The sequence below is a fragment of the Hylobates moloch genome, unplaced genomic scaffold (genome assembly GCF_009828535.3).
Source record: "Hylobates moloch isolate HMO894 unplaced genomic scaffold, HMol_V3 SCAFFOLD_24, whole genome shotgun sequence".
Classification (NCBI taxonomy): Eukaryota; Metazoa; Chordata; class Mammalia; order Primates; family Hylobatidae; genus Hylobates; species Hylobates moloch.
In genome coordinates, this window is record NW_026652299.1 from 32,828,388 (window position 1) to 32,856,166 (window position 27,779).

Consider the following 27,779-nt stretch of genomic DNA (forward strand, 5'->3'; position numbering starts at 1 on the left):
GAACAGTCCTACCATGTGTCAGTATCATGTAAATCAGGCTTTCTCCCAAGTAGAAAAGAATTTCCTAATGGCAAGATTATTCATTTTATGGATGATATTTTACTAGCAGCCCCAACAGAGCCAGTGCTTTTAAGGTTATATACCTCTGTAGTAAAGAATACACAGTTAAGAGGTTTAATCATAGCACCTGAAAAAGTACAGATGTCTTCTCCTTGGAAATATCTTGGATACAGACTAACTTCTCGGTAAGACCTCAAAACCTTAAATTAGATACTAGCAACTTACACACCTTAAATGACTATCAGAAATTACTAGGTGATATTAACTGGCTTTGCCCCACCTTAGGCATAACTTGTTTTCTATCTTAAAAGGCAATGCTGCCCTAGACCCTCCTAGGTATTTAACTCCTACAGCACAAAGGGAAATTGAAGAAGTAGAGCAAGCTATCTCTCAAAGGCAATTAGATCACACAGATCCACGATATTCAGTTCAAATGTTTGTTTTTCCCACGAAACACTCCCCTACAGGGTTAACAGGACAGATGGGCCCAGAGCTATGATTTCTAGAATGGGTTTTTTGCTCACATACCGGGACTAAAACACTCTTTCCCTATGTCCAGTTAGTCAGTAAAGTCATCTATTCAGGCCTCAGACAATGCAATCGGTTGCTAGGTTATGACCCTGATATCATCAGGATTCCTTTAAGTAAAAAGCAGTTTGAAGCACTATTGCCCTTATCTATGGACCTGCAAACAGCACTGTCTGATTACACAGGCCTTATAGGGCATACCCTTCCTGCTGACAAACTCCTTCAGTTCTTATCTCGTACTTTTGTTGTTTTGCCTACTAAAATAGTTCAATCCCCCATACCTAATGCTTTAACATTGTTTACTGATGGCTCTGATAAACATGGAAAAGCGGCTGTGTGGTGGAGATCACATAATTCCCTCACTCGTTCTGGATTTACTAGCGCTCAGAGAGCTGAGGTTGGAGCCTTAATATTAGCCTTAGAAACTTTTTCCACTCAGCTCATCGATATTGTTAGTGACTCTGCTTACTGTTTATTTATTGTGGAACTTTGAGACAGCCCTCATTAAGACCACTCTGGAGCCCACTCTGTGTGCACTTTTTCTCCAACTTCAGCAACTACTAGATCAATGTATACATCTTATTTTTATTACACACATTTGGGCACACAGCTCACTGCCTGGCCTACTGGCTTATGGCAATGATCAAGCAGACCTACAGGTTATGACATCACTGCTTGACCAAGCCACCCAAATGCATCAATTTTTCCACCAAAACTTGAGAAACTTATCTAAACAATTTCAACTTACCCAGAGACTAGCTAAACAAATTATCCTACAACGCCCAGATTGCCAGTTCACAGGCACATCCCCTCCTTCAACAGGTGTTAACCCTAGAGGACTAGAACCTAATCAGTTATGGCAAACAGATGTTACACACATCCCTGAATTTGGAAAACTTAGATATGTACGTGTATCCATTGATACCAATTCTCATTTAATTAGTACTCATGCTTTTCCTAGAGAGTCCACCCGATATGTCATTAAACATCTTCTTTTAACTTTTGCATTTATGGGACAGCCCACAGAAATTAAAACTGATAACGGTATGGCTTATGCCAGCTCACAATTTCAACAATTTTGTCACACATGGAACATCCAACATTCCACAGGCATCCCATATAACCCCCAAGGACAGGCCATAGAACGTACCCAATCCACCCTTAAAAGTATGCTCAGAAAACAAAAAAGGGGGAATATGAATAAGGACCCTGCAACACTACTAGCACAAGCCTTATTTACCCTTAATTTTAAAAATTTAAATAAATTTCAATCAGCTGTAGAAAAGCACTTTGCTAAAACCTCTCGAGACATAAAACCTGCAATTTTATGGAAAGACATAAACAGTAATGTATGGTGTGGTCAAAATGAATTGTTAAAGTGGGGGAGAGGATATGCTTCTGTTCACACCCCCTCAGGTCCTCTTTGGATTCCAGTACAATGCATCAAACCATACCATGGCATGGCTAGGACCCAACCCAGTACCAGAAATAAAGAAAATAACCCTACAGGACCCATAGCCCCGGACAATGCGGCTTCCTCAGACAACACAGGCCCCGGACAGGATGCTGAAGAAGATGAGTCAGAAGACTGAGTGAATCCTGCTCTGCACACAGACACCATTCACTCCAGATAATCTGTTCCTTGTTATGCTTTATTTTTTTTTGAGACAGAGTCTCACTCTGTCACCAAGCTGGAGTGCAGTGGTGTGATCTGGGCTCACTGCAACCTCCACCTCCCAGGTTCAAGTGATTCTCCTGCCTCAGCCTCCCGAGTAGCTGGGACTACAGGCACATGCCACCATATCCAGCTAATGTTTGTATTTTTAGTACAGATGGGGTTTCACCATGTTAGCCAAGATGGTCTCAAACTCTTGACCTCATGATCCACCTGCCTCAGCCTCCCAAAGTGCTGGGATTAATTCTCTCACTCTGCCTGCAACTGGTACCTGCTACACTCTATTTGGCCCATCTTCTAAATTCGCCTTTTTTCTGCCCCGTTACTTAGACAAATACCCCCCTTCCCAGCTTCTAACAATGCGACTGCTTGGCTGAGAGAGATTAACATAACCCCAGTGGGGTTCCTTAGTAACAGCACACAATGAACTGAAGTGCCAAGTAACAATACAGGTCACTCCTTGATTGGAAAAAAAAAAAAAATATTGCTAATTATACTCAAGTTTGTCTTATGTTATTTACTAATTCCAGGATGCAAAGCTGGAATATGAGCAGTTACCACCACGCCTGACAAACCTGCTGCACATATCTGTACTCTCCTATCAACAAAACCTGATGCTAAAAACAGAAAAGGGAGAGACGTAGGAGATCAGTCAGGGTGGTGGGAAAAACAGTAGAAAGATGCAAACCTTCTTGGAAGGCTGTAAGATTTTACAAAAGCTTCGGAAAAAGATTTGGCTGAAGGCAGCCAGATTCTCTTATCAGGTGCCTGACAGTTTAGGTTAGATAACAAGGGAATGTAAAGAAACTGATCTAGATAAGTTTACTTAGACCTTGGAACCTGGCCTTTAATCATCCGAGTGCAGGACTACTGGGGTGGCAGGGTGGGGGGGGGGGGGGGGGGGGGCGCGACCATGTGAACTGCCCACAAGTGTGTTGACTCAAGGCCTTTGTCATTAAATCTATACTGAATAAATGCCGGCAGTGTAGGCTTGTCAGGCCACAGCTGCTGACTCTTTACAGCACCCTCCTCAGTGTCTGTGGGCGGCCTGGTCCCCTAGCCCGCTCTTTCACTGGTTTCTGGTGTCTGAGTGCATTTGTTCATCTGTCATTCAGCCAGGGTCTGCAGGTTGGACCCAGCAGTTCCGTACAGTGGCTGCTCCCACGTGAGGTCCCAAAGTGGGACCCAAAGTAAGGATGACAAAAATGTTGAGCTAAGCCCCCAGCTGACCCTCATTGAATACATGGAATGAGCAAAACATACACCTTTTGTTGTTTTAAGCCACTGAGATACTGGGGTTTTTGTTCATAGCCTACTCAGAATAATAGTCTACAACTAGTTAAAAATCATGCTGATGCTGTGCACGGTGGCTCCCGCCTATAATCCCAGCACTTTGGGAGTCTGAGACAGGAGGATCGCTTGAGCCCAGGTGTTCAAGACCAGCCTGAGCAATACAGAGACCCTGCCTCTACAAAAATTTAAAAATTAGTTGGGTATAATGGTGTGCCTGTAGCCCCAGCTACTCAGGAAGCTAAGGTGGGAGGATTGCTTGAGCCTAGGAGGTCAAGGCTGCAGTGAGCAGTAATCCTGATACTGCACTCCAGCCTGAATGACAGAGCCAGATCCTGTCTCAAAAAAAAAAGAAATCATACTGAAAATATCCAATGTTCACTCTATTTTTATTCATTTTAAGAAATTAAAATAAATCCTTTAACTATGGACATTAAACTCTCCTATATTACTTCTCTTAGAGATCAGAAAAATGAACCCACTTCCCATAAAATTTATTTAAAATAGACGAGTTTATTGTCATCTCACTGAAAAGTATATGTAATACAAATAAAGCAATTCTAGTTTACCCAAATATTTATCAGAACTCTGACTTAGCAATTATAAAAGATGTGGGCAATTATAAAAGCTATTTAGAATAGCATCTAAATTTCAGTGGTTTTTTTTTTTAAACTACATTGGCCCTAGCCCCAGAAGATTCCAGTGCACACATTCATCACAGAAAATATATGTATTCCAGTGCATATAGTCGTTATAGAGAATGATGAATATAACGAGAATATGAGCAATGTGGAGGCAGCGGGAATGTTAGGAACCTTTGCTCTAACTGGAAGAGCCACACAAAATCCCAACTGCACTATGTGACTCTGAGCCTTACCTGTAAAATCAGAAAAATATGATATACCATAGTTATTAAGTTTAAAAATGTGATATGAATTTTCTGGCACACAGTAGACAAATATTATCTCTGCTTCCTAACATACAGTTTGAAATTTGTAGAAAATTGTATGATAGCTTCAATGCCAGAAGACATGTCTTTATAAAACAGGAAGAGAAAGCCAAATGGGAGGCTAGGCTGAGATGCAAAACAAAGACAACATGAAAAAGGAAATGGGTGAGATCTAGGACTGCCAAGATAATACAGATTCAACTGCAGAATAAGATACTTGCCCAGGAGCCAGAGGTTGCAGTGAGCTGAGATCACACCACTGCCTTCCAGCCTGGACAACATAGAGAGACCTTGTCTCAAAACAAACAAACAACAACAACAACAAAAACTGTGAGACAAAAAATATTTTTAATAGATACTAGAGGGAATAAGGAAAAGAACTATTGATGTGGCTACAGAGATTAAACCTAAGAAGCTTTACCAGAATGGAAAGATACTGAGAGAAGATGACAGATATGGAAAATGGAGATCTAAAAAACTACACATCCTCAAGGAACCAGAATACAAAGAAAAACCAAAGGTACAAATTTTAAAAACTTGAAATAGCTGAAACAAAACTGGTACATTATCATTATGTAGTGCTGAATCCTTTGTTTAAATATCTGTATAATACTTTCTCAACTACTCAGAGATACTAGAAGGCAAGACAACAATATTTTCTCTTATCCAACATCCTTAACTAATTTGGCAAATTAAACAACACTCTCCATTCTCTCCAATAAATTACTGAACATTCGCCACTAGTGAAGCTTACTTTTTATCAAACCAATACGTTTATATTCCCATCAACTTACCAAGAATTAGTTATATTTATAATTTACAGTTTATAACATATAGTTTGTTATGATAAAATAACATTCAGTTTAAATACTACATAAATCAGTAAAATTATAAATATGAAGAGTTGATTCTATAAAAATGAAGCCGAATTTTAGAAAAACTCAACAGCTAGTTACAAAAAACTGTTAAATCAGGTATAGGTGAATCAACTGTAAAAGACTAGGAGGAAAAATCATACGTCTCTAGATGGATCATATACTCAGACTGCTTTACATCTATACGGTTTTTGTGTTTGTTTGTTTTCTGAGTTTTTCTGTTTTTGAGATGGGGTCTCACTCTGTTACCCAGACTGGAAAGCAGTGGCATGATCACTCCTCACTGTAGCCTCAACCTCCCGGGCTCAAGCAATCCTCCCACCTCAGCCTTTTGAGTAATCCTCCCACCTCAGCCTTTTGAGTAGCTGGAACTACCGGCCTGTGTGCTATCACGTCTGGCTAATTTTGTGGGGTTTTTTTTTTTTTTTTGGAGAGACAGGGTTTCCTCATGTTGCCTAGGCTGGTCTCAAACTCCTGGGCTCAAGCGACCCACCCACCTTGGCCTCCCAAAGGGTTGGGATTACAGGCACCAGCCATGGTGCCTGGCCTCTATGTTTTCTTAAACAAAATAAACATTTAAGGTAGAATGTATCATTTTTATTCCCCTTATATTAATAACTTTTTAAAATGTAATAAATACCTCCCAATCACATTAAATAAGAGAGCTTCTTTGTACATCAAAATAGACAGAATCTATGTGGATTATGAGAGATTTTTACAATAACTGATAATGTTTTTGGAACACATGCTAGGCATTGTCCTAAACATATTATCTCACTTAAACCTCATTTAAAAGCCCTATGAATTAGACACTATACCCCAATTTTACAGAGGAGTGAGGCTTAGAGAGTGGAGCTCAGACTCACACTCAGGTCTAAATCCCAAGCTCATAGTCTTAGCTATTCACTACCTTTATTTTCTTTATCTTTTCTATATTTTAAAGTTTTTTTTCAATACACATTGTAAGCACAGTCGGTTAACGTATAAGGTTTGTTAACTTAGTTCAACTGCTGACAACTCTTCAAGGCCTTCTGGAAATACCATCCCCACTCTGGCACATAGCGGATACTCAATGAATTATATAGTATAATATAAATGTCAAAGAATGTTTTTATATTGCTTGATGAAAGATATATTACAAATCCAATTTTCTCAATGCCCTGATAAAGCAAGAAAAGCAGCATGTTAGGAGCACATATTCTAGAGCCAGGTTGCCTGAGTTCAAGTCCTAGCTCCACCACAGACAAGATGTGTGAACCTAAGCAAGTTGCTTATCGTCCCTGTGCTTCAGTTCCCTCATCTGCACTACGGATATAATAACAGTAACTAATTCCACTGGGTTGTTGTAGGGATTAAACGAATTAAAATCTTAAAAGTAGTACTGAAATCAGTGCCTAGAACATAGAAAATTACATTTAACTAAAGTAAAACCAGTATCATGTAGGAGAAAAGAAGAAACAAAGGAAACTCAACCAGTAAATTCAAACCAAAACTTCTGTAAATCATCAATGATTTTGGGAGGCATCACCTTTTAAGTAATCTTACAGTACTGAAAAGGAGATCCCTGCTGTCTGCACTGTGCTAGTTACTGGAGTACCAAACAACAAAACACTGCCTCTGTTCTTGATGAGCTAACTTACTACTGAAGGACACAGCGATGATTATAGTGCAATGTGGCAAGTACAATGGTAGAGGCAAGTGTGCACAGAGTGCCCTAGGAGCATTCTCAGTGACAATAAAGGGACCTAATTTGAGAATGATCCAAAGAATACCGATAAAATATATTAAACTATTCTTTTGTCATTATTAACTATTAAAGTTCACACTAAATGACTAACCACACAAATGGAAAAAAAGTCCAAAGTTTATAAACCTCATAGTGCTTTTTAAATTTATGGTACTATGAATCTCAAACAAATAACTGTTGACCACTTGTAAGAAAACCAGTAAGCTAGTGACCGTAGGGAATCTAAAGATTCTATCCCTATCCTCCTTTTAGTTGGGAAGGCAAGGTATAAACGACAATGACAAAGTAAGAGTTAAGACCTAATCTTAACTCTTTAACCTGAGAGTTAAGTAACAATAAAGGCAACAATACAAGAGATATTACAAAGCAACTATGTGATTAACTACCAAGAGAAATATAGTCAACCAATGTTCCAAATAAATCCCAGGAATATCCAAGACAAAAGACAAACTTAACACTTCTTGTTAAGTGTGTGTACATATAGATATATAGATACATCTCACACAACACTTTGAGAATAAGAGGAAAGGTTTTTTAAGTTCAATTTTGTATTACATATATTTGATTTACTTATAACTGGCTTCATAAAAATGAAGTTCACTTCTAAATGTAACAAACATATCATAATCAGAAATTCATTCTTTACTCATAAATGTTTACTAAAGCAATCACTATGAAATAAGAACATGCAGTAAAGTTTAAAAATTCATCCTTCTTTTTTTCCTGATTTTTGATACAGGGTCTTGCTATGTTGCCCAGGATGCCCTCCAACTCCTGGGCTAAAGGGATTCTCCTGCCTCAACCTCCTGAGTAGTTGAGGCATGCACCACACAGCTCAGCTCAAAAATTTATAATTCTTGAACTTCATATAATGGTAAGAATGATCTGACTCTCAATCCAGTGCTCCTCCCATTATATCACAAAATAGACAATTTTCTCAAAATGTATTTTAGTAGATCCACCCTTCCCTTACATTGTATGGGTTTCACCGTGTTAGCCAGGATGGTCTTGATCTCCTGACCTCCTGATCCACCCGCCTCGGCCTCCCAAAGTGCTGGGATTACAGGCGTGAGCCACCACGCCCAGCCTTCTGGCTGTTCTTGTGCAGTAGATGTTGTCCAAGAAAAATTTAAATGCACTTCTTAAGAGTACAGAAGACCAGCACTGAGTTATTCCCATTTTTTTCAAGCCAGGTTTCTTATAAAATTTGTAACAAAGTATACTTTGAATTCTTTGTTAAAATCTTTAAAATCCACAAAATCAGATTCTGATTAACCTAGCTGGATATTTTTTAATTCCTGTGATTTGTTTCCATCTATAGACCAACAAACATTTATTAACACTGAAATTTAGAAGTTAGCCTGACAAGGATCAGCAAAAGATACCACAACTGTTAGGTAAGAGATCACTGGAGAACAGACTAGCACTACGGTGCTAATTTATCATGCCACAGATTTCTTGCTGACTGCAGTGAGAAAAATATAACTCACTTTACTCCTCTCAACAAAGCAGTCAAACTTAGTATCACAAATAATGGGACTGCACAGTGTACGTCTCCTAATGGGAGGCATATAAAATATATTAAATCACTTATTAGGTATTCTTGCCCAAAATGTTTAAATTAAAACTAATCGACTGTGGTGGGACGCAGTGGCTCACACCTGTAATCCCAGCACTTTGGGAGGCCGAGGTGGGCAGATCATGAGGTCAGGAGCTCAAGATCATCTTGGCTAACAGGGTGAAACCCCATCTCTACTAAAAATACAAAAAATTAGCTGGGCGCGGTGGCGGGCACCTGTAGTCCCAGCTACTCGGGAGACTGAGGCAGGAGAAAGGCATGAACCCGGGAGGCAGAGCTTGCAGTGAGCCAAGATCACACCACTGCACTCCAGCCTGGGCTACAGAGCAAGACTCCGTCTCAAAAAAAAAAAACCAACACTAATCGACCCTTTAAATCTAGTTTACATTTAACAACTGGTATAGGGAGAATACAGGAACAAGCTAAACAATGCTATGGGGGGGGGGGGGATCTGACAAATCGAGAATATGAGTCACTTTATAAGACAACTGTCTTGATCTCTTAAAAAAAATCATTGTCATTTTTAAAGGGGGTAAGAGGTGAGACTGCTGTAGACTAGAAGAGATCAAAAAGCCTTAACAACTAAATGCAATGAATAAACTTTGATGAAATCCTGATTTGGTGGGCATGGGTGTACAAATCACAAATGACAATTCAGTACGAATGAGATGTAAATATGGATATATATTAGAGTATATTAAAGAATTATCACACCTAAGAAAAGTAACAATAATGGTATTTTGGATAGGTAAGAAAATGTCCTTAACTTTAGGGGATGCATGTGACATATTGAGGGGTAAAATGTCATAATGTCCATAGCTTAGTTTCAAAGAGTTCAGCTGAAAATAATATACAAGTATATCTCATTTTATTGAGCTTCATTTTATTCTGCTTCATAGTGACGTTTTTTAAAAAAAATATCTGGAAGTGTTTATTTCTCCTTTATTTTTGAAATATATAGTTCCAGGACCTAGAATTCTAGTTTGATAGTTGTTTTCTTTCAGTAGAGGTATACCTTGTTTTATTTCACTTTTCATTGTGCTTCACAGATAATAATGTGTTTTCTTACAAATTGAAAGTTTGTGGCACCCTGCATCACCCAAGTCTATTGGCACCATTTTTCAAACAGCACCCTGTGTTCACTTTGTGTATCTGTATCATATTTTGGTAAGTCTTGCAATATTTCAACCTTTTTCATTGTTATTATATCTGCTACAGTGATCTGTGATCAGTGATTTGTGATGTTACTATTGTAATTGTTTTGGGGTGCCACAAATCATGTCAATATAAGACAATGAACTGAATAAATGTTGGATGTGTTATGACTGCTCTACCACCCAGTCCTCATCCCCCTCTATTTCTCTCTCCTTGGGTCTTCCTATTTCCTGAAACACAATAATATTGAAATTAGCTCAATTAATAACCTTACAGTGGCCTCTAAGTGTTCAAGTGAAAGGAAGACTCACACATCTCCCACTTTAAATCAAAAGCTAGAAATGATTAAGATTAGTAGGGAAGGCATGTCAAACGATAGGAAAGCAAAACAGCCTTACTGCTGACACAGAGGAAGTTTTACTAGTCTGGATAGAAGATCAAACCAAACACATTTCCTTAAACCAAAGCCCAATCCAGAGCAAGGACCTAACTCTCTCCAATTCTATGAAAGCTGAGAGAAGTGAGGAAACTGCAGAAGAAAAGTTGGATGCTAGCAGAGGACAGCTCATGAAGTTTACGAAAGCCACCTCCATAACATAAAAGTGCATGATGAAGCAGCAAGTGCTGATGTGGAAGGTGCAGCAAGTTATTCAGAAGATCTAGCTGATGAAGGTGTCTACACTCAACAGCAGATTTTCAGTGGCAACGAAAGAGCCTTCTATTGGAAGAAGATGGCATCTGGGACTTTCACAGCTAGAGAAGAGAAATCAATGCCTGGCTTCAAAGCTTCAAAGGATGGTCTGTTTCTCTTGTTAAAGGTAATGCAGCTGATGACTTTAAGCTGAACCCAGTGCTCATTTACCACTCTGAAAGTCTTAGGATCCTTAAAAATTATGCTAAATCTACTCTGCCTGTATTGTAGAAATCAAAGAAAACCTGGATGACTGACAGCATTTATGTTTATAGCATGCTTTAATGAATATTTTAAGCCCACTGTTGAGACCTACTGCTCAGAAATAAGGATTCCTTTTGCTTACTGACAATGCATCTAGTCACCCAAGAGCTCTGATGAAGATGTACAAGATTAATGTTGTTTTCATGCCTTTTAACACAACATTTATACTGCAGTCCATGGATGAAGGAGTCACTTCAACTTTCAAGTCTTTGTGTACAAACATATTTTAAAGTCCTAGGAACAGTGACATTCCAATAGCCACCCCAGCACACCCACTGTTCTGTTAAAAAATTATATCTGGCCAGGCGCAGTGTCTCACACCTGTAATCCTAGCACTTTGGGAGGCCAAGGCAGGCGGATCTGAGGTCAGGAGTTCGAGACCAGCCTGATGAACATGGTGAAACCCCCATCTCTACTAAAAATATAAAATTAGATGGGTGTAGCATGCCTGTAATTCCAGGTACTCAAGACGCTGAGGCAAACCGGGGAGGCGGAGGTTGCAGTGAGCTGAGATCGTGCAATTGCACTCCAGCCTGGGTGACAGAGTGAAACTCTGTCTCAAAAAAAAAAAAAAAAAATTATTTCCATTTGTATTTGTATACATTTATTGGGTGCAAGTATAATTTTGTTACATGTGTAGATTGTGTAGTGGTGAAGTTAGGGCTTTTAGGGTATCCATTACCCAAATAAAGTACATTATACCCACTAAGTAATTTCTCATCATCCACCTGCTCCCACCCCACAACCTGAGTCCCAATTATCTATCATTCCATACTCTATGTCCATGTGTACACATTATTTAGCTCCCACTTATAAGTGAGAATATAAGGTATTTTCCTGTGTCTGACTTGTTTCACATAAGATAATGACCTCCAGTTCCATCTGTGTTGCTACAAAAGACATGACTGTATGCTTTTTCATGGCTGAATAGTATTCCATTGTGTATATACACCACATTTACTTTACCCAGTCATCTGCTGATAGACAATTAGGTCGATTCCATATCTTTGCTACTGTGAATAGTGCTGTGATAAACATAGAACTGCAGGTATCTTTTTGATATAATGATTTCTTTTGCTTTGAGCAGATACCTAGTACTAGGATTGCTGGATGGAATGGTAGTTTTATTTTCAGTTCCTTGAGAACTCACCACACTGTTTTCCCTAGAGGGAAAACTAATTTACATTCCCACCACCAGTGTATTATAGTTCCTTTTCCTCTGCATCCTTGCCAACATCTTTTTTTGTCTTTTTAATAGTAGTCATTCCAATTGGAGTAAGATGATATCTCCGTGTGATTTTAAGTCACATTTATCTGATTAATAATGTAGAGCATTTTTTCTAGTGCCTATTGGCCATTCGTATGTCTTCTTTTGAAAAACGTCTATTCATGTCCTTTGCCCATGTTTTAATGGGATTATTTTATTCATCATTAATTTTTTAATTGTCTGAGTTCCTTGTTAATTCTGGATGTTAGTCCCCATTGGATGTATAGTCTGCAAATATTTTCTCCCACTCTGCAGGCTATTTACTCTGTTATTTCTTCTGCTGTGCAGAAGCTTTTTAGTTCAACTAAGTCCCATTTCTCTATTTTTGTTTTTGCTGCCTGTGCTTTTGAGGTTTTAGTCACAAATTCTTTGCCTAGACCAATGGCCAGAAGGAGTTTTCCCTAGGTTTTCTTTTTGATAACTTCACATCTTACAGTTAAGTCCTGAATCCATCTGGAGTTATTTTTGAGACATAAGGGTTCTGTTTCATTCTTCTACATGTGGCGATCCAATTTTCCCAGCACCATAATTGAAGGAAGGCGTCCTTTCCCCAGTCTGTGTTCTTGTCAACTTTGTCAAAGATGAGTTAACTGTAAATATGTGGCTTTATTTCTAGGTTCTCTATTCTGTTCTACTGATGGATGTGGCTGTTTTTGTACCAGTACTATGCTGTTTTGGTTATTACAGGCTTGTGGTATAAGTTGATGTCAGGTAATGTGGTGCCTACAGCTTTGTTCCTTTTGCTTAGGATTGCTTTGGGTATTCAGGCTTTTTGGTTTCACATGAATTTTATAATTGTTTTTGCTAATTCTGTGAAGAATGATTTTTTTTTTTTTTTTTGAGACACAGACTCACTCTATTGCCCAGGATGAAGTGCAGCAGCACGATCTTGGCTTACTGCAGCCTCCATCTCTTGGGTTCAAGCAGTTCTCCTGCCTCAGCCTCGCAAGTATCTGGGGCTACTGCCACCTCGTCCCACTAATTTTTGTATTTTTAGTAGAGACAGGGTTTCACCATGTTGGTCAGGCTGGTCTGGAACTCCTGACCTCAGGTGATCCGCCTGCCTTGGCCTCCCCAAGTGCTGGGATTACAGGCATGAGCCACTCTACCCAGCTGATGTTGGTATTTTGATAGGGGTTGCCTTCAATTTGTAGATTGCTTTGAGTAGTGTATTCAGCCATTCTTGCATTGCTCTAAAGAAATACCTCAGGCTGGGTAATTTATAAAGAAAAGAGGTTTAATTGGCTCACGGTTCTGCAAGCTGGCCTGGAAGCATGGTGCTGGCACCTGCTCGGGCTCTGGTGAGGTCTCACGACATAAGGCAAAGCGGGAGCAAAGACATCACTTGGCAAGAGCAGGAGCAAGTGAGAGAGTGGAGAGATGCCACACATTTTTAAACAACCAGATCTCACATGAACTTGCTCATCATCAAGGGGATGGTGCTAAGCCATTCATGAGGGACCCACCCCCATGATCCAGTCACCTCCCACCAGGCCCCACTTCCAACACTGGGGATTGCATTTCAACATGAGATTTGGAGGAGACAAATAAACAACCCATATCAGGTTGTATGGTCACTTTGACAAAACTGATTCTTCCAATCAACGAGTATGGGATGTTCTTCCATTTGTCTGTGTCATCTAGAATTTCTTACATCAGGGCTTTGTAGTTCTCCTTATAGAGATCTGTCACCTCCTTGATTAAATACATTTCTAGGTGGATTTTTTCTTTTTTTGAAGATTGCTTTCTTGATTTAGTTTTCAGTTGGATCGTTATTGGTGTATAGAAATGCTCCTCATTTTTGTACACTGATTTTGTATTGACACTTTACTGGATTATTTGTCAAATTTAAGAGGTTTTTGGTGGCATCTTTAGGTTTTTCTAAATATGAGAGAGATCGTGTCATCAGGGAATGGGGTATTTTGACTTTTCCAACTTGGATGCATTTCTTAATTTAAGAAATACAGCCAGGACAGTTGCCTGTAATTTCAACATTTTGGGAGGCCAAAGTGGGAGGACCATCTGAGGCAAAGAGTTTGCAACCAGCCTGAGCAACACAGTGAGATGCTAACTCTAAAAATAGAAATAAAAATAAAAAATTAGGCTAGCCTGAGCCAGACTCAGATGTTCTTTTAGCATTTTTTTGGCAACAAATAATTTTTAATTAAGGTACATACATATTGCTTTTTTAGAATGTCATTGCACACTTAACAGACTACAGTATGTTGTAAACATAACTTTATATGCACTGTGAAACTAAAAAAAGAAAAACAAACGAAATACATTTTGTAAGGCTATAACTACCATAGACAGTGATCAGATTCTTCTGATAGATCTGAGCAAAGTAAATTGAAAACCTTCTGGAAAGGATCCATCATTCTAGATGCCATTAAGAACATTGATGATTCATGGGAGGAGGTCAAAGTATCAACATTAACAGGAATTTGGAAGAAGCTGATTCCAGCCCTCATGGATGACTTTGAGGGGTTCAAGACTTCAGTGGAGGAAGTAACTGTAGATGTGACGGAAACAGCAAGAGAACTACAATTAGTAGCGGAGCTAAAACTTGAACGGATGAAAAGTTGCTTCTTATGGATGAGGAAACAAAGTAGCCTTTTTTTTTTCTTTTTCTTTTTTTTTTTTTTAAGACAGGGTCTTGCTCTGTTGCCCAGGCTGGTGTGCACTGCCACAGCTCACTGCAGCCCTGACCTCCCCTCCCCGGCTCAAGCAATCTTCCTGCTTCAGCTTCCCAAATCATCACAACCGGCTAACTTTTGTATTTTTTTTAAATGGGGTTTTGCCATGTTGCCCACGCTGTTCTTGAATTCCTTGGCGCAAGCAATCCTCTTGCCTCAGCCTCCCAAACTGCTGGGATTATAAGCGTGACCCCATTACACCTGGACAGAAAGTGGCTTCTTGAGATGGAATCTACTCCTAGTGAAGATGATGTGAATATTATTGAAGTAGCAACAAAGGACTTAGATTACAAAAACTTGGTTGATAAAGCAACGATAAGCAACTTAGATGATAGTTGATAAGCAATTAGTTGATAAAGGGTTTGAAAGGACTGACTCCAATTTTGAAAAATGTTCTATGGTGAGTAAAATGTTATCAAATAGTATCACATGCTAGAGTGAAATCTTTCATGAAAGGAAGAGTCCATCGATGCGGCAAACTTCACTAATGTCTTACTTTAAGAAATTGCCTCAGCCATCCCAAACTTCAACAGCCACCCCTCATCAACCATCCTTACTAGTCAGCAGCCATCAACATGGAGGCAAGACCCTCCACCAGCAAAAAGATCACAATTCCCTAAAGGCTCAAATGTTCTTTAGAAATTTTAGCAATAAATAATTTTTTAATTAAGGTATATACTTTTTTTAGACATAATGCCATTGCACACAATAGACTACAGTATATTGCAAACAACTTTATATGCACCGTGAAACTAATTTATGTGACTCACTTCTTTTCCTTTATTGCAGTGGTCTGGAACCAAAGCCACAATCTCTCTAAGGTATGCCTGTACATGTACCTATAGATAAAGCAAATATGGCAAGATACCAACAAATGTTTAATCTAGAGGGTCATGATACAAGTGGTTTACTACTACCAAATTTTCTGTATGCTTGAAATTGATAATAAAAAGTGGGAGGTAGGTGGAAATAGCTCCAATTCTATAGAGAAAGAGAAAATCAACCTGAAACCAACGCTGTAGGAAATGCAGAGTATCAAACATGACTTTAATACAGCACGTATTAGTTTAACCCTTTGGTACCAATAAAGTAAATGAGAAACAAAAGCTCCACCTAAAACATTGCTTAAAAGACTGTCTCTAATGCAATCCAATTATTTAAGATAAGCCTTTAACAGCTAGTTTCTCAAAACAGGCACACGGATAACCATTCTATAATGATATCATATACACATAATTCAATAAGATTCAACATGTTTATATTTTAACCAAACAACAAATCAATCCGTAAACCATCCACATGTTAACTTTGTAATTTGACCTTTTCTCCACAGAGACTGCAAGACCACAAATTTTCTTCAACTTGATAATACACTCGGAAAATTACAGAGTAGTATATCTAGGCATCAATAGATTTGTTAAACATTTGCAATTATGCATAAAGCTTCAATTACTCAAAGGAAATGTATCGATTTTTTTTCAGTACAGAGCTCTGGCTCCTTATTTTTTCCTCTCACCATAGTTTAAAAAAATACAAAACTCATGCTAAAATGAGAATTTTCAGTTAACTTATAAACACTGATTAGTAGCACTCCATACAAATGAAAAACAATCACACCATCAAACTTTCTACGATATTCTACGCATTAAAATTTGACATTGAACTAAAAAACATTGCATAAGACAACGAACAAATCACTAAATTGCCACATAATCCAGCAACAAATTTTGCAACAAGGAAATCTCAAGCAAATAACCCAACTGTGAGTTCCCTTTGGGCTTCAAGGTCAAACTACGAAAGTAAATTTGTGACTTTTCAAGATCTATGCAGTTTTACCAAATGTATTTATTTTTTGTAAGAGAATAATTTTTTCCTATCCAGTACTAGTATATAAGAAGTAAAGGTATCTGAAGCCATCTTTAAAATTTTTTTTTAAAGCCAAGAAAATGATTTGGCAAAAGACATCGAAGAGCTTACGTTAGGGAAAACTAAACTGTATCTGTCTATGTGTTTAGAATTTATCCCATTAAAGAAACTGCTCAGTTAGTCTCATTTTCTAAACGTATTTATTTTTTGCAAGACGAAAAATACAGTCTTACAAAAAGACATCTGCATATTCGAACCAAGCCTTCCTGGATTACTAGTTTCACGACCTTGGACAAATGCCTTAATCTCTCTAAGCCTCAAGTTTTCACCTGTAAAATGGGGCGATGTACCCACTTCATTGGGCTGGGAAGATGAAGAGAGATAATGCATGACAACTGCCGGGCGCAGACTAAGAGCACCGTAAGTGCTACCTAAATATTTCGTAAAGAGAAAAGGGGGAAACAACCTTACATCAAAAGATTACCACACTGTGACAGTGCAAAGACAAGCACTTTTTCACTTACTGCATGTACCATTTCTGCTTCATCCCAAGACCAGCTGCAACCTTCCTTCTAAAATCTCTGCAGGGAACGTGTCTGACAGCTAACACAGCCCAGCAGCCTACTTGGCGCTGACCTGGGCTTTAGGACTGGATGCGGGGGGCCCAAGGTCCGCCCTCCCGCAGCTAGGCAATCACCCAGCGAAATCTCCGCCCCTGGAGCGGCGCTTAGGCCGCCGCCAGCCCCCTCCCGGCGCCCAGCCCACGGCCCCCGACACACACACACACACGCGCGCGCACGCACACACGCACGTACCGGCTGCTCCGCAGGGACGTAGAGAGCCGCAGGCCCAAGGAGGGGCCGCCCCCGTCGAGCCCGCCCCTCCGCCCCAGCGCGGCCTGTCACCGCGGCCCCAGGTCGGGGGCGGCCGCGGGGCCCCCGGGGGCCGGAGGGGCGCGCGAGGAGTCGGGCGTGGGCCTTGGGGCCAGGCCCGTCACTCTTTCACATGAAGCCCAGGCCGGGCGGGGTGGCGGGCGCGTGAATCCTCGCAGCCGGCCGGGTCCTCCTGGCGCTCCTCGGCGCTTCTAGCAGCTGCAACCCCGAGGCCCGCGGGGAACTGGGCAGGAAAGGAGGAAGCCGCGGGCCCGCGTCGCCGGAGACCGGAGAAGAGGCGGGAATGGCGCCTCCGCGGACAGGGGCGCCGAGCGTCCTGGTCGTTGTCTTCGTCGCCGCCGCGGGCCGTGCAACCCCCGAACGCTGCGCCCAGCGGCCGCGGCACCCTCGTCAGGCGCCGCCGCTGAGGGCAGGCAGCCCGGCCGCCACTACACACGGACCCGTGACGTCGGGCGTAGCGCGGCGCACGTCACGGCCGCTCGCTCGTGCGCGCGCACCCCTCCGCCCGGCGGTAGCGGAACCCGCCGCGTGCGCGCGCCCGGCCCTAGGGAGTGGATCGGCGCCTGCGCAGAGGGCCGCCACGCCCGCAGACACGCCCCGTCACCCCCGCCGGACGGCGCGGGGATTCCCAGTCCTGGCTCCGCCCCGGCCTCGGCCCCGTCCCTGCCCCGGGGCAGCCTGTGCTGTTCAGTGTGCGCGGCGCATACGCACCTGGGTTGTCTCGAGCCTGCGGTAGTGGCCAGATCCCAGACATCCGAGTAGATCTCGTGAAAAGATCTCCCACGTGGGCTGCGGACAGCGCCCAAGGGTAGCAGAGCTAGCAGAGGCAGTGACGGACTGAGTGTGTGGCAGGTCATTTGCAAGGAGAAAAGCCATCTGCCTCTTAATTTGTGGCTCAAGTTTCAGAATTTTTTTCCTGAGGGACTTTAGAAATTACTTCAGGCTTGCCAGCTAACGTTAAACCACCCCCTTGGAGACTGGCTAAGTGTTATTTGTGTTTTCTGTTCCGTTCTTATCACCATCGATACTTGGTTATGACAATGATTGTGTACATTGGTTGGCCCAGCAAGTATTACTTCTCCAGCTTAACAGATGTGGAAACTTAAGCCCAGAGACATGAGTTGACACCCTACCCCCAAAGACAGAATCTAAAACCCTTTCCTTCGCTCCTCATCGCCCACAGGATAAAATGCAAATTAATCAGACTAACAGTGAGGCCCTCCGTGGTGTGACTAACCTGCATCCCGAGGTTTTCACCCTACTTTGATCCAGAAAGCATCTTCCCGCCCCATCTCTTCTCCTTTCCTTAAATACCCCTTACAACTTCCTGTACCATTCTTCCCTGTTCAGCTTCTACTTGGTTTCTTGGTACATTATGGATCCACCCCTTTCATGCATATTCCAGACCACATTTCCACTGAAGCATTTGAAATGAGAGAGATGGGAGTGGGACTCACCCGACCCAGAGGTAAGGAGCTACCCCAACTTGGGCTCTGAGGGTCAAGGGAGCTGGCACTTGTGGGGCAGAGACTGAGGGAGAAACTGTTGTGTAATGTCAAAATATCTCTGGGTTTCTTCCAGGAATTTTTATTACAGACCCATTAACAGAGGTGTCAAAGTCACAGGAACAAGGATGTGCACCTCAGAAACACAGAGCTCAGTGGAAAATCAGTTTCCTTCTATTTGTTTTAAAAAGGAGGACTTTTATGCATAAATCTAAGACCTTCTTGAATCTAACATTCTAAGACCTATATGCCACAGAAAGGAGGGTCTCAGAATGCCTGAGGGTAGTATTTAAATCTTAAACATCTATATTGTTCTCCCCAGTTACTGGGTCACCACGTGGCAGGCATTCAATAAAAACGTGTTTGTTTACTAAGTAATCTAGAGATAAATTTTTTCCCCTCATAGTTCTGCTCATTTCTCCACTCCCTTCCCTCACTTACCACCCCTGGGGACTTCATTCACCTCTGGGTTCCTCAGAAACATCCCATGTGTGTAGTTATAGTAGCTATTCTTTCTTTTTCGCCATTCTCCTTTTATATTGGTGACTTTTCCTCTTGCTTAGATATTAAATCTCTGACGTCTTTGGTTATTTTAGTATATATGATTACAAATTAGTGATATTGGGATTTTTTTATTGATGAAACCATCATTCAATGAATATTTTTTTGCCTTCCTACTCTGTGCCTGGGATTGCAGTGATAAAATTATGTAGTCCCCACTGCCTAGGAACTCAGAATCCCGTGAGAAAGGCAGACAGGTAAATGGATAATGATAACACACTGTGACCTGCATCATGGGAGGGATGTGTATCAAGCACCACAGCAGCAAGAGGAAGATGTCACAGGTGTGCCTGGGGAAGTGAGAGATGACTTCAGAGAGGAGATGTGGTGTGTTCCTTTTCTGTTGCTGCATAACAAACTGCCACAGACTTAGTGACTTAAAACAGTGTCTTTTTTTTAGCTCCCAGTTATACAGATCAGAAATTTGCACAGGGGCAAGGCTGAGTTCTCTACTCAGGGTACATTGCAAGGCTGAAATCAAGGTATCAGCTGGGCTGACTTCTTATCTAGAGGCTCTTGCAAAGATCTTCCAAGCTCATTCTTCTTTGGAGCACAATTCAGTTTCCTGTGGTTGTAGGATTGACATCCCTATTTCCTGGGCCTGCCTTCAGTTCCTAGAGGTCACCTGCATTTCTTGCCACATGACCCCTGCCATCCTGAAAGCCAGCAACAGAGACCTTCTTGTGTGCCAAACGTCCTCCTACATCAGATCTCTCTCTAACTTCCTCTTTTGCTACCAGCCAGAGAAAACTCTCTGCTTTTATTTTTATTTATTTATTTATTTTTGAGATGGAGTCTCACTCTATTGCCCAGGCTAGAGTGCAATGGCACAATCTCGGCTCACTACAACCTCCACCTCCCGGGTTCAAGTGATTCTCCTGCCTCAGCCTCCTGAGTAGCTGGGATTACAGGCACCCACCACCACGCCCAGCTAAGTTTTGTATTTTTAGTAGAGACGGGTTTTCACCATGTTGGTCAGGCAGGTCTCGAACCCCTGACCTCGAGATCTGCCCACCTTGGCCTCCCAAAGTGCTGGGATTACAGGTGTGAGCCACTGCACCCGGCTTTTAAAGAGTTCATATGATTAGATCAGGCCCACTGAGATAATCTATCCTTTTTTTTTTTTTTTTTTTTTTTGAGACGGAGTCTTTCTCTGTCCCCCAGGCTGGAGTGCACTGGCGCGATCTCGGCTCACTGCAAGCTCCACCTCTCGGGTTCACGCCATTCTCCTGCCCCAGCCTCCCGAGTAGCTGGGATTACAGGCGCCCGCCACCACGCCCAGCTAATTTTTTGTATTTTTAGTAGAGACGGGGTTTCACCGTGTTAGCCAGGATGGTCTCGATCTCCTGACCTCGTGATCCGCCCGCCTCGGCCTCCCAAAGTGCTGGGATTACAGGCTTGAGCCACCGCGCCCGGATAATCTATCCTTAACATCAACAGTGTCACATAACATAACCTGATCATAGGATTATAATCCATTATATTCACAGTACTGAGGGTTATGCAGGCTATGTACACCAGCCATCAAGGATCTGCAGGGACATCTTAGAATCTTGCTGGCCACATATTGTGCCACGGCTGGCAACTGAAACTTGAATGGGGGTAGTTATTTGCTGGAAGAAATAAGGATGGAGGAGTACGCATTCCAGGCAGAGGGAATCAAGCGTGTCCCAGCTTGGAAGTATGAGGGAACATGCCCTGCCTAGGAATGGCAAGAGTTGCTGGCCACTGGGTGTTGAGAGAAATGCAGGCAGGGGGTGAAACTAGAGAAGGAAGAGAGCTGCCAGGAGATTGGGAAGGAAGAATATTAGAGCAGGCCAAATTTCTGGGAAGGGAGATGAAGGTCTAAAAGTCTAAACCACAGCTGTGGCCATGAAAATGATACGAGTACTATTGGTTGGGATGCATTCAACTGCAGTGAACAAGACACCTGGCCCAAAACAGCTTAAAGAGTGAGGTTAATTTTGTCACATAACAAAAATCCAGTAGAGGGTCCAAGGTTGGTTAGGGCTGTGAACAGGCATATTGAGAATCAAAAGATGGCCGCCTCAGCTCCAAACATGACCTCCCACACAGGAAAGAAGGGGAACCATCCCTCTGTTTCTTTCTCTCACTCTTTTTTAAAATAAACTTTTTATTTTAGAATGTTAACGAAAGAGTCAAACTCTATAAAATATTTGAAGAGATTTGTTCTGAGCCAAGTATGAGTGACCATGGTCTGTGATACAGCCCTCAGGAGATCCTGAGAACATGTGCCCAAGGTGGCCAGATTACAGCTTGGTTTTATACATTTTAGGGAGACATAAAGCATCAAGCAATACATGTAAGGTGTACATTGGTTCAGAAAGTCAGGACAACTGGAAGTGGGGGCTTCCAAGTCATAGATGGATTCAAAGATTTTCTGATTGACAATTGGTTGAAAGAGTGTCTATCAATAGAAGATAATGTCTGGGTTACCATAAGGGGTTGTGGAGACCAAGGTTTTATCATGTGGATGAAGCCTCCAGACAGCAGGCTTCAGAGACAATAGATTGGACATGTTTCTTACCGGACTTAAAGAGTCTGTTCTATCAGGAATTCCAAAAGGGAAGAGGGTAGAATGAGGCATGTCCGGCTCCCCCTTTCCATCACAGCCTGGACTAGTTTTTTCAGGTTAACATTGGAGTGCCCTTGGCCAAAAGAAGGGGTCTATTCAGGTGGTTGGGGGCCTTAGAATTTTATTTTTTGTTTATAAGAACAGTTTTAGATTTACAGAAAAACTGAGACAATAGTACAGAGACTTCTCCTGTACCCACATTCAGCATTCATTTTCTCCTATTGATATGGTTTGGCTTTGTATGGCCACCCAAATCTCATGTCAAATTGTAATTCCCAGTGTTGGAGGAAGGGCCTTGATGGAGGTGATTGGCTCATGGGGGTAGATTTCCCCCTTGCTGTTCTTGTGATAGCAAGTGAATTACTCACGAGATCTGGTTGTTTAAAAGTGTGTAGCACTTCCCACTTTGAAGTTTCTCTCTCCTGCTCTGCCATGGTAAGATGTGCCTACTTCCCCCTCACTTTCCACCATGATTTAAGTTTCCTGAGGCCTACCAGCCTTGCTTTCTGTACAGCCTGTGTAACTGTGAGTCAATTAAACCTCTTTTCTTCATAAATTACCCAGTCTCAGGTAGTTCTTTATAGCAGTGTGAGAACAGACTAATACACCTATTATTACGAACTTGTATTAGTATAGTACGTGTGTCATAACTAGTGAACCAATATTGATGCATTGTCATTAACTGAAGTCCATACTTTATTCAAATGTCCTCAGTTTTTTCCTAATGCCCTTTTTCTGTTCCAGGAGCCCACACTATGCTTAGTCATCATGTCTCCTTAGGCTTCTCTTGGCTGTGAGTTCCCTTGTTTTTGATGGCCTTGTGCTGAGGAGTACTGGTTAGGTGTTTGGTAGAATATTCGTCAATTGTGAATCATCTAATATTTTTCTCATGATGATACTGAGGTTATGGGTTCTGGGGAAGGAGACCACTGAAGTGAAGTGCCATCTTTATCACATCCTCTCAAAGGTAGTCCATTGTCTTAGTCCATTTTGTGCCACTGTAACAAAATACCACAGACTGGGTAATGTGTAATGAACAGAAATTTATTTCTCACAGTTCTGAAGGCTGGGAAGTCCAAGATTGAGGGGCCCACATCTGGCAAGAGCCTTCTTGCTGTGTCATCCTGTGGGGAAAGGGCAAAGAGAAGATGAGAGAAAGAGCAAGAAGAGTCAAACTCATCCTTTTATAAGGTACCCATTCCCTAGATAATGACATTAATTCATTCATGACGGCTCTGCCCTCATAACTTAATCATAACTTAAATGCCTCTTAAAGGTCCCACCTCCTAACACTGTTGCATTGGGGATCAAGTTTCCAAAACATGACCTTTGGAGAACATATTCAAACCGTAGCAGGTATATACTGTCAGTATGATTTATGACTTGGTGTTGAGCTTGATCACCTGCCTGAGATAGTGTTTGTCAGGTTTCTCCCCCATAAAGCTACTCTTTATTCACCACTTTCCATACTATACTCTTTGCAAGGAAGTCACTATGCTCAGCCCACACCTAAGGAGTGGGGAGCTATGCTCCACCTCCTTGTGTGGGAAGTATCTGCATAAATTACTAGGAATTCTTCTGCATGTGAGATTTGTCTCTTCTCCCCTGTTTACTTATGTAATCTTTTATTTATATTAATATAGAATTGTGGGTATATAACTTATGCTCTGGGTTATAATCTAATACTACATTACTTATTTTGTTGCTCTAATTATTCTGGGTTTGGCCATTGGGAGCTCTTTGATTTGTCTCCTGTGTCCCTTTGACACACCTCATTATGATTTTTTTTTTCCTTTTTCAGCACTTCTTTGCTTTCTGGCACTGCCAGCGCTCCAAGATCATCTTGAATATTTCCTGTCCCAGTCTAGAATCAGCCATTTTTCCAAAGGGCCCTGGTTTCTTTTGTTGAAGAATGGTGTTAGAGACCAATATCTGGTGCTAGGTGTGCTAAGGATTCTCTTTTCATTAAGGATAGTATTTCCAGGGCCAGGCACGGTGGCTCACACCTGTAATCCCAGCACTTTGGGAGGCCAAGGCGGGTGGATCACCTGAGGTCAGGAGTTCAAGACCAGCCTGACCAATATGGAGAAACCTCATCTCTACTAAAAATGCAAAAAATTGGCCGGGCATGGTGGCGTATGCCTGTAATCCCAGCTACTCAGGAGGCTGAGGTAGGGGAATTGCTTGAACCTGGGAGGCGGAGGTTGCAGTGAGCTGAGATCATGCCATTGCACTCTAGCCTGGGCAGCAAGAGTGAAACCGTGTCTCAAAAAAAAAAAAAAAAAAAAAAAGATAATATTTCCCATCAGCCTCCCAGCAGACTACCCATTTTGTTTTTGCAGCAATGTCTGCTAATTGTGCCCCCAAATTCATTCTCCTCTTCCCATTGTAATCAAATTTTATCTGAGCATACCCGACTCTCATAATAAAGAGTTCATTCCCTAGCTTCCCTTTCAGCTAAATGTGACCAGGTGACTAAGTAATGGCAAAAGGGAAGTCAACTGAAGTGTGTCCATCCAAGGACCTTCACTGAGAGTCCCTTTCTTAAGAGACTACTGCTTTTACATCTTTCCTTGTCCCTTCCTCCCGCACTGGAGTACTTGCAGGCCATCTTGGAGAGTCAGGACATGGGGCCATACACCGGAATGGTGGCTCTGGGAGCAGAATCCCCTCCCTAATCTGGACCACAGGGCTGTGTAGTTTCTCATGGGAGATGTAAATGACTGTCCCTGGTAGCTGAACTGACTGCTAATAGTATCTTGTTGGCTGGAGTTGGGTCACATGGCTATGCATGCATAGAAGTCAGGATCACCATGGTGGGTTCAGCCTACACGAGGTCCACCTAGGGCTGGGCACACTGCCTGGCTATATCTAAGCAGAAGCCGGGTTAGGTTACAAGGGAGCTGAGAGATGGATGGTTGTTGCCTAGCAGCCAACTGTGTTGGCCCAGAGAAGCTCATGGAGAGGCAAGACTTGGGGGACCAGAGTGGACTGTAGGGCCTACCCCATATGTAAATGATCTTCCACAAATCTATTATGATTATCCCCAGGGCCACTTCACTGTTAGAAGAAGCAAAACATTAGTAAATCTGATTTTTAAAAGTTCACAGGGCTGCCATAGCCAAACCAAAGTTATTTCTGGGATTTCTGCTGTGTGGAATGCCCACAAAGTTTTCTAAGTGTGGAAAGAGGCAACGTGACAAGATTTCTAACAGACAAGTGGTCTTGAATTCTCTGTGATCTTGATCAGCTCTAATTCTTTTATCCATCAGTTGCTAGTACATTAACTTCTTACTTTAACATTATGTTTGTTATATATTTTCCATTGTTATGCATATTTATAATAGAAAATATGGAAAACATGAGGAAAAGAAAAAGCTCATTCCTTCTACAGTTCTGTTCCTATTCAATTTTTTCTCTATTCATAAATCTTTGTTGTGCTGGTATTTTTTTATTTTTAGATACATTTTTAAATCGTTCTTAAGTATTAATAGTTGTGATCTGTCCTATACATGCAATTTTGTATCTTACTGTTTTCACTTCACATGGCATAAGTAGTTTCTTTTTTCTTTTTCCTTTTTTTTTTTTTTTTGAGACAGGATGTCGCTTTGTCACCCAGGCTGGAGTGCAGTAGTGTCATCTCGGCTCACTGCAACCTTCACCTCCCAGGTTCAAGTGATTCTGTCGCCTTAGCCTCCCAGGTAGCTGGGATTACAGGTGTGTGCCACCATCTCTGGCTAATTTTTGTGGGCTTTTTTTTTTTTTTTTTGAGATGAAGTCTCGCTGTGTTGTCCAGGCTGGAGTGCAATGGCACAATCTCAGCTCACTGCAACCTCCACCTCCCAGGTTCAAGCAATTCTCCTGCCTCAGCCTCCTGAGTAGCTGGGATTACAGGCACGTGCCACCACGCCCAGCTAATTTTTGTACTTTTAGTAGAGACGGGGTTTCACCATGTTGGCCAGGATGGTCTCGATCTCCTGACCTCGTGATCTGCCCACCTCAGCCCCCCAAAGTGCTGGGATTAAAGGCGTGAGCCACCACGCCCGGCCGGAAAAGGAAACTCTTATACACTATTGGTAGGAATGTAAATTAGTACAGCCACTATGGAAAACAGTATGGAGATTTCTCAAAAGACTCAAAATAGAACTACATGTGATCCAGCAATCTCACTACTATAATCTCACTACTGGGTATTTATCCAAAATAAAGGAAATCAGTATATCAAAGGGATAGCTGCATTCCCATGTTTATTGCAGCACTATTCACAATAGCCAAGATATGGGATCACCCAAGTGTTCATCAACAGTTGAATGAGTAAAGAAAATGTGGGCCGGGTGCGGTGGCTCACACCTGTAATCCAAGCACTTTGGGAGGCTGAGGCGGGCGGATCACGAGGTGAGGAGATCGAGACCATCCTGGCTAACACGGTGAAACCCCGACTCTACTAAAAATACAAAAAAATTAGCCAGGCATGGTGGCGGGTGCCTGTAGTCCCAGCTACTCGGGAGGCTGAGGCAGGAGAATGGCGAGAACCCAGGAGGTGGAGTTTGCAGGGAGCCAAGTTTGCGCCACTGTACTCCAGCCTGGGTGACAGAGCGAGACTCCATCTCAAAAAAAAAAAAAAGAAAAAGAAAAGTAAATGTGGTATATATACACAATGGAATACTATGAAGCCATTGAAAAGAATGAAATCTTGTTATTGGTAGCAACATGGATGATCATTATGTTAAGGGAAATACTCGAGGCACAGAAGGAAAAATATTATATGTTCTCGTTCATATGTGGAGCTAATAAAACATTTGATCTCATGGAGGTATAGAGTAGAATGATAGTTACCAGAGGCTGGGAAGGGTGAGTGGTGAGGAGGAGGAGGGAAGAAAGAGAGGTTGGTTAATGGGTACAAACATACAATTAAATAGAAAGAGTAAGTTCTGGTGTTTGATAGCACAGTAGGGTGACTATAGTTAACAATAATACATATTTTGAAATGGTTGGAATAAAAGTTTTGAAATGTTTCTAACAAAAAGTAATGATAAATGTTCAAAGTGGTAGATATCCTAAATACCCTGATTTGGTCATTGCACATTGTATGCATGTATCAAAATATCACATGTACCTGATAAATATGTACAATTATTATGTATTGTCTGGGCACAGTGGCTCATGCCTGTAATTCCAGTACTTTGGGAGGCCGAGGCAGGCGGATTGCTTGAGCTATAGAGTTGGAGACCAGCCTGGGCAATATGGTAAAACCATGTCTCTACCAAAAAAAAAAAAAAAAAAAGCTTGGGCCTGGGAGGCAGAGGTTGCAGTGAGCCGTGATTGTGCCACTGTACTCTAGTCTGGGCACCAGAGTGAGACTCTTTCGTAAAATAAAAAAAAGTTATTATTTATTGATAAATTTTTTAAAAAATATATGCCAAATTGCTAACAAGGATAACCCATTTTTCAGAAGTTGGCCATTTGCTGGGAGCCTACTTATGCTGTCCACCACTGCAGCATCCCCCTAATGGTCTGATGGTCGGTCCACTCCTTACTTCCAGTGTCTTTGTCTTGACAGCAAGAAGAGAATTGTCTGTTTC

General features: G+C 41.7%; 1 protein-coding gene across 1 annotated transcript in view; it reads right to left on the bottom strand.

The window, feature by feature from the left end:
- MAP3K2 (mitogen-activated protein kinase kinase kinase 2) overlaps positions 1-17,560 on the bottom strand; it is a 90,269-nt gene extending 72,709 nt beyond the window's left edge. Inside the window, exon 1 of the mRNA XM_032145949.2 lies at positions 17,458-17,560. The gene's annotated coding sequence lies outside the window, so the exon portion shown is untranslated. The remainder of the gene's footprint in view (positions 1-17,457) is intronic.
- Between the last annotated feature and the right edge of the window lie 10,219 nt (positions 17,561-27,779).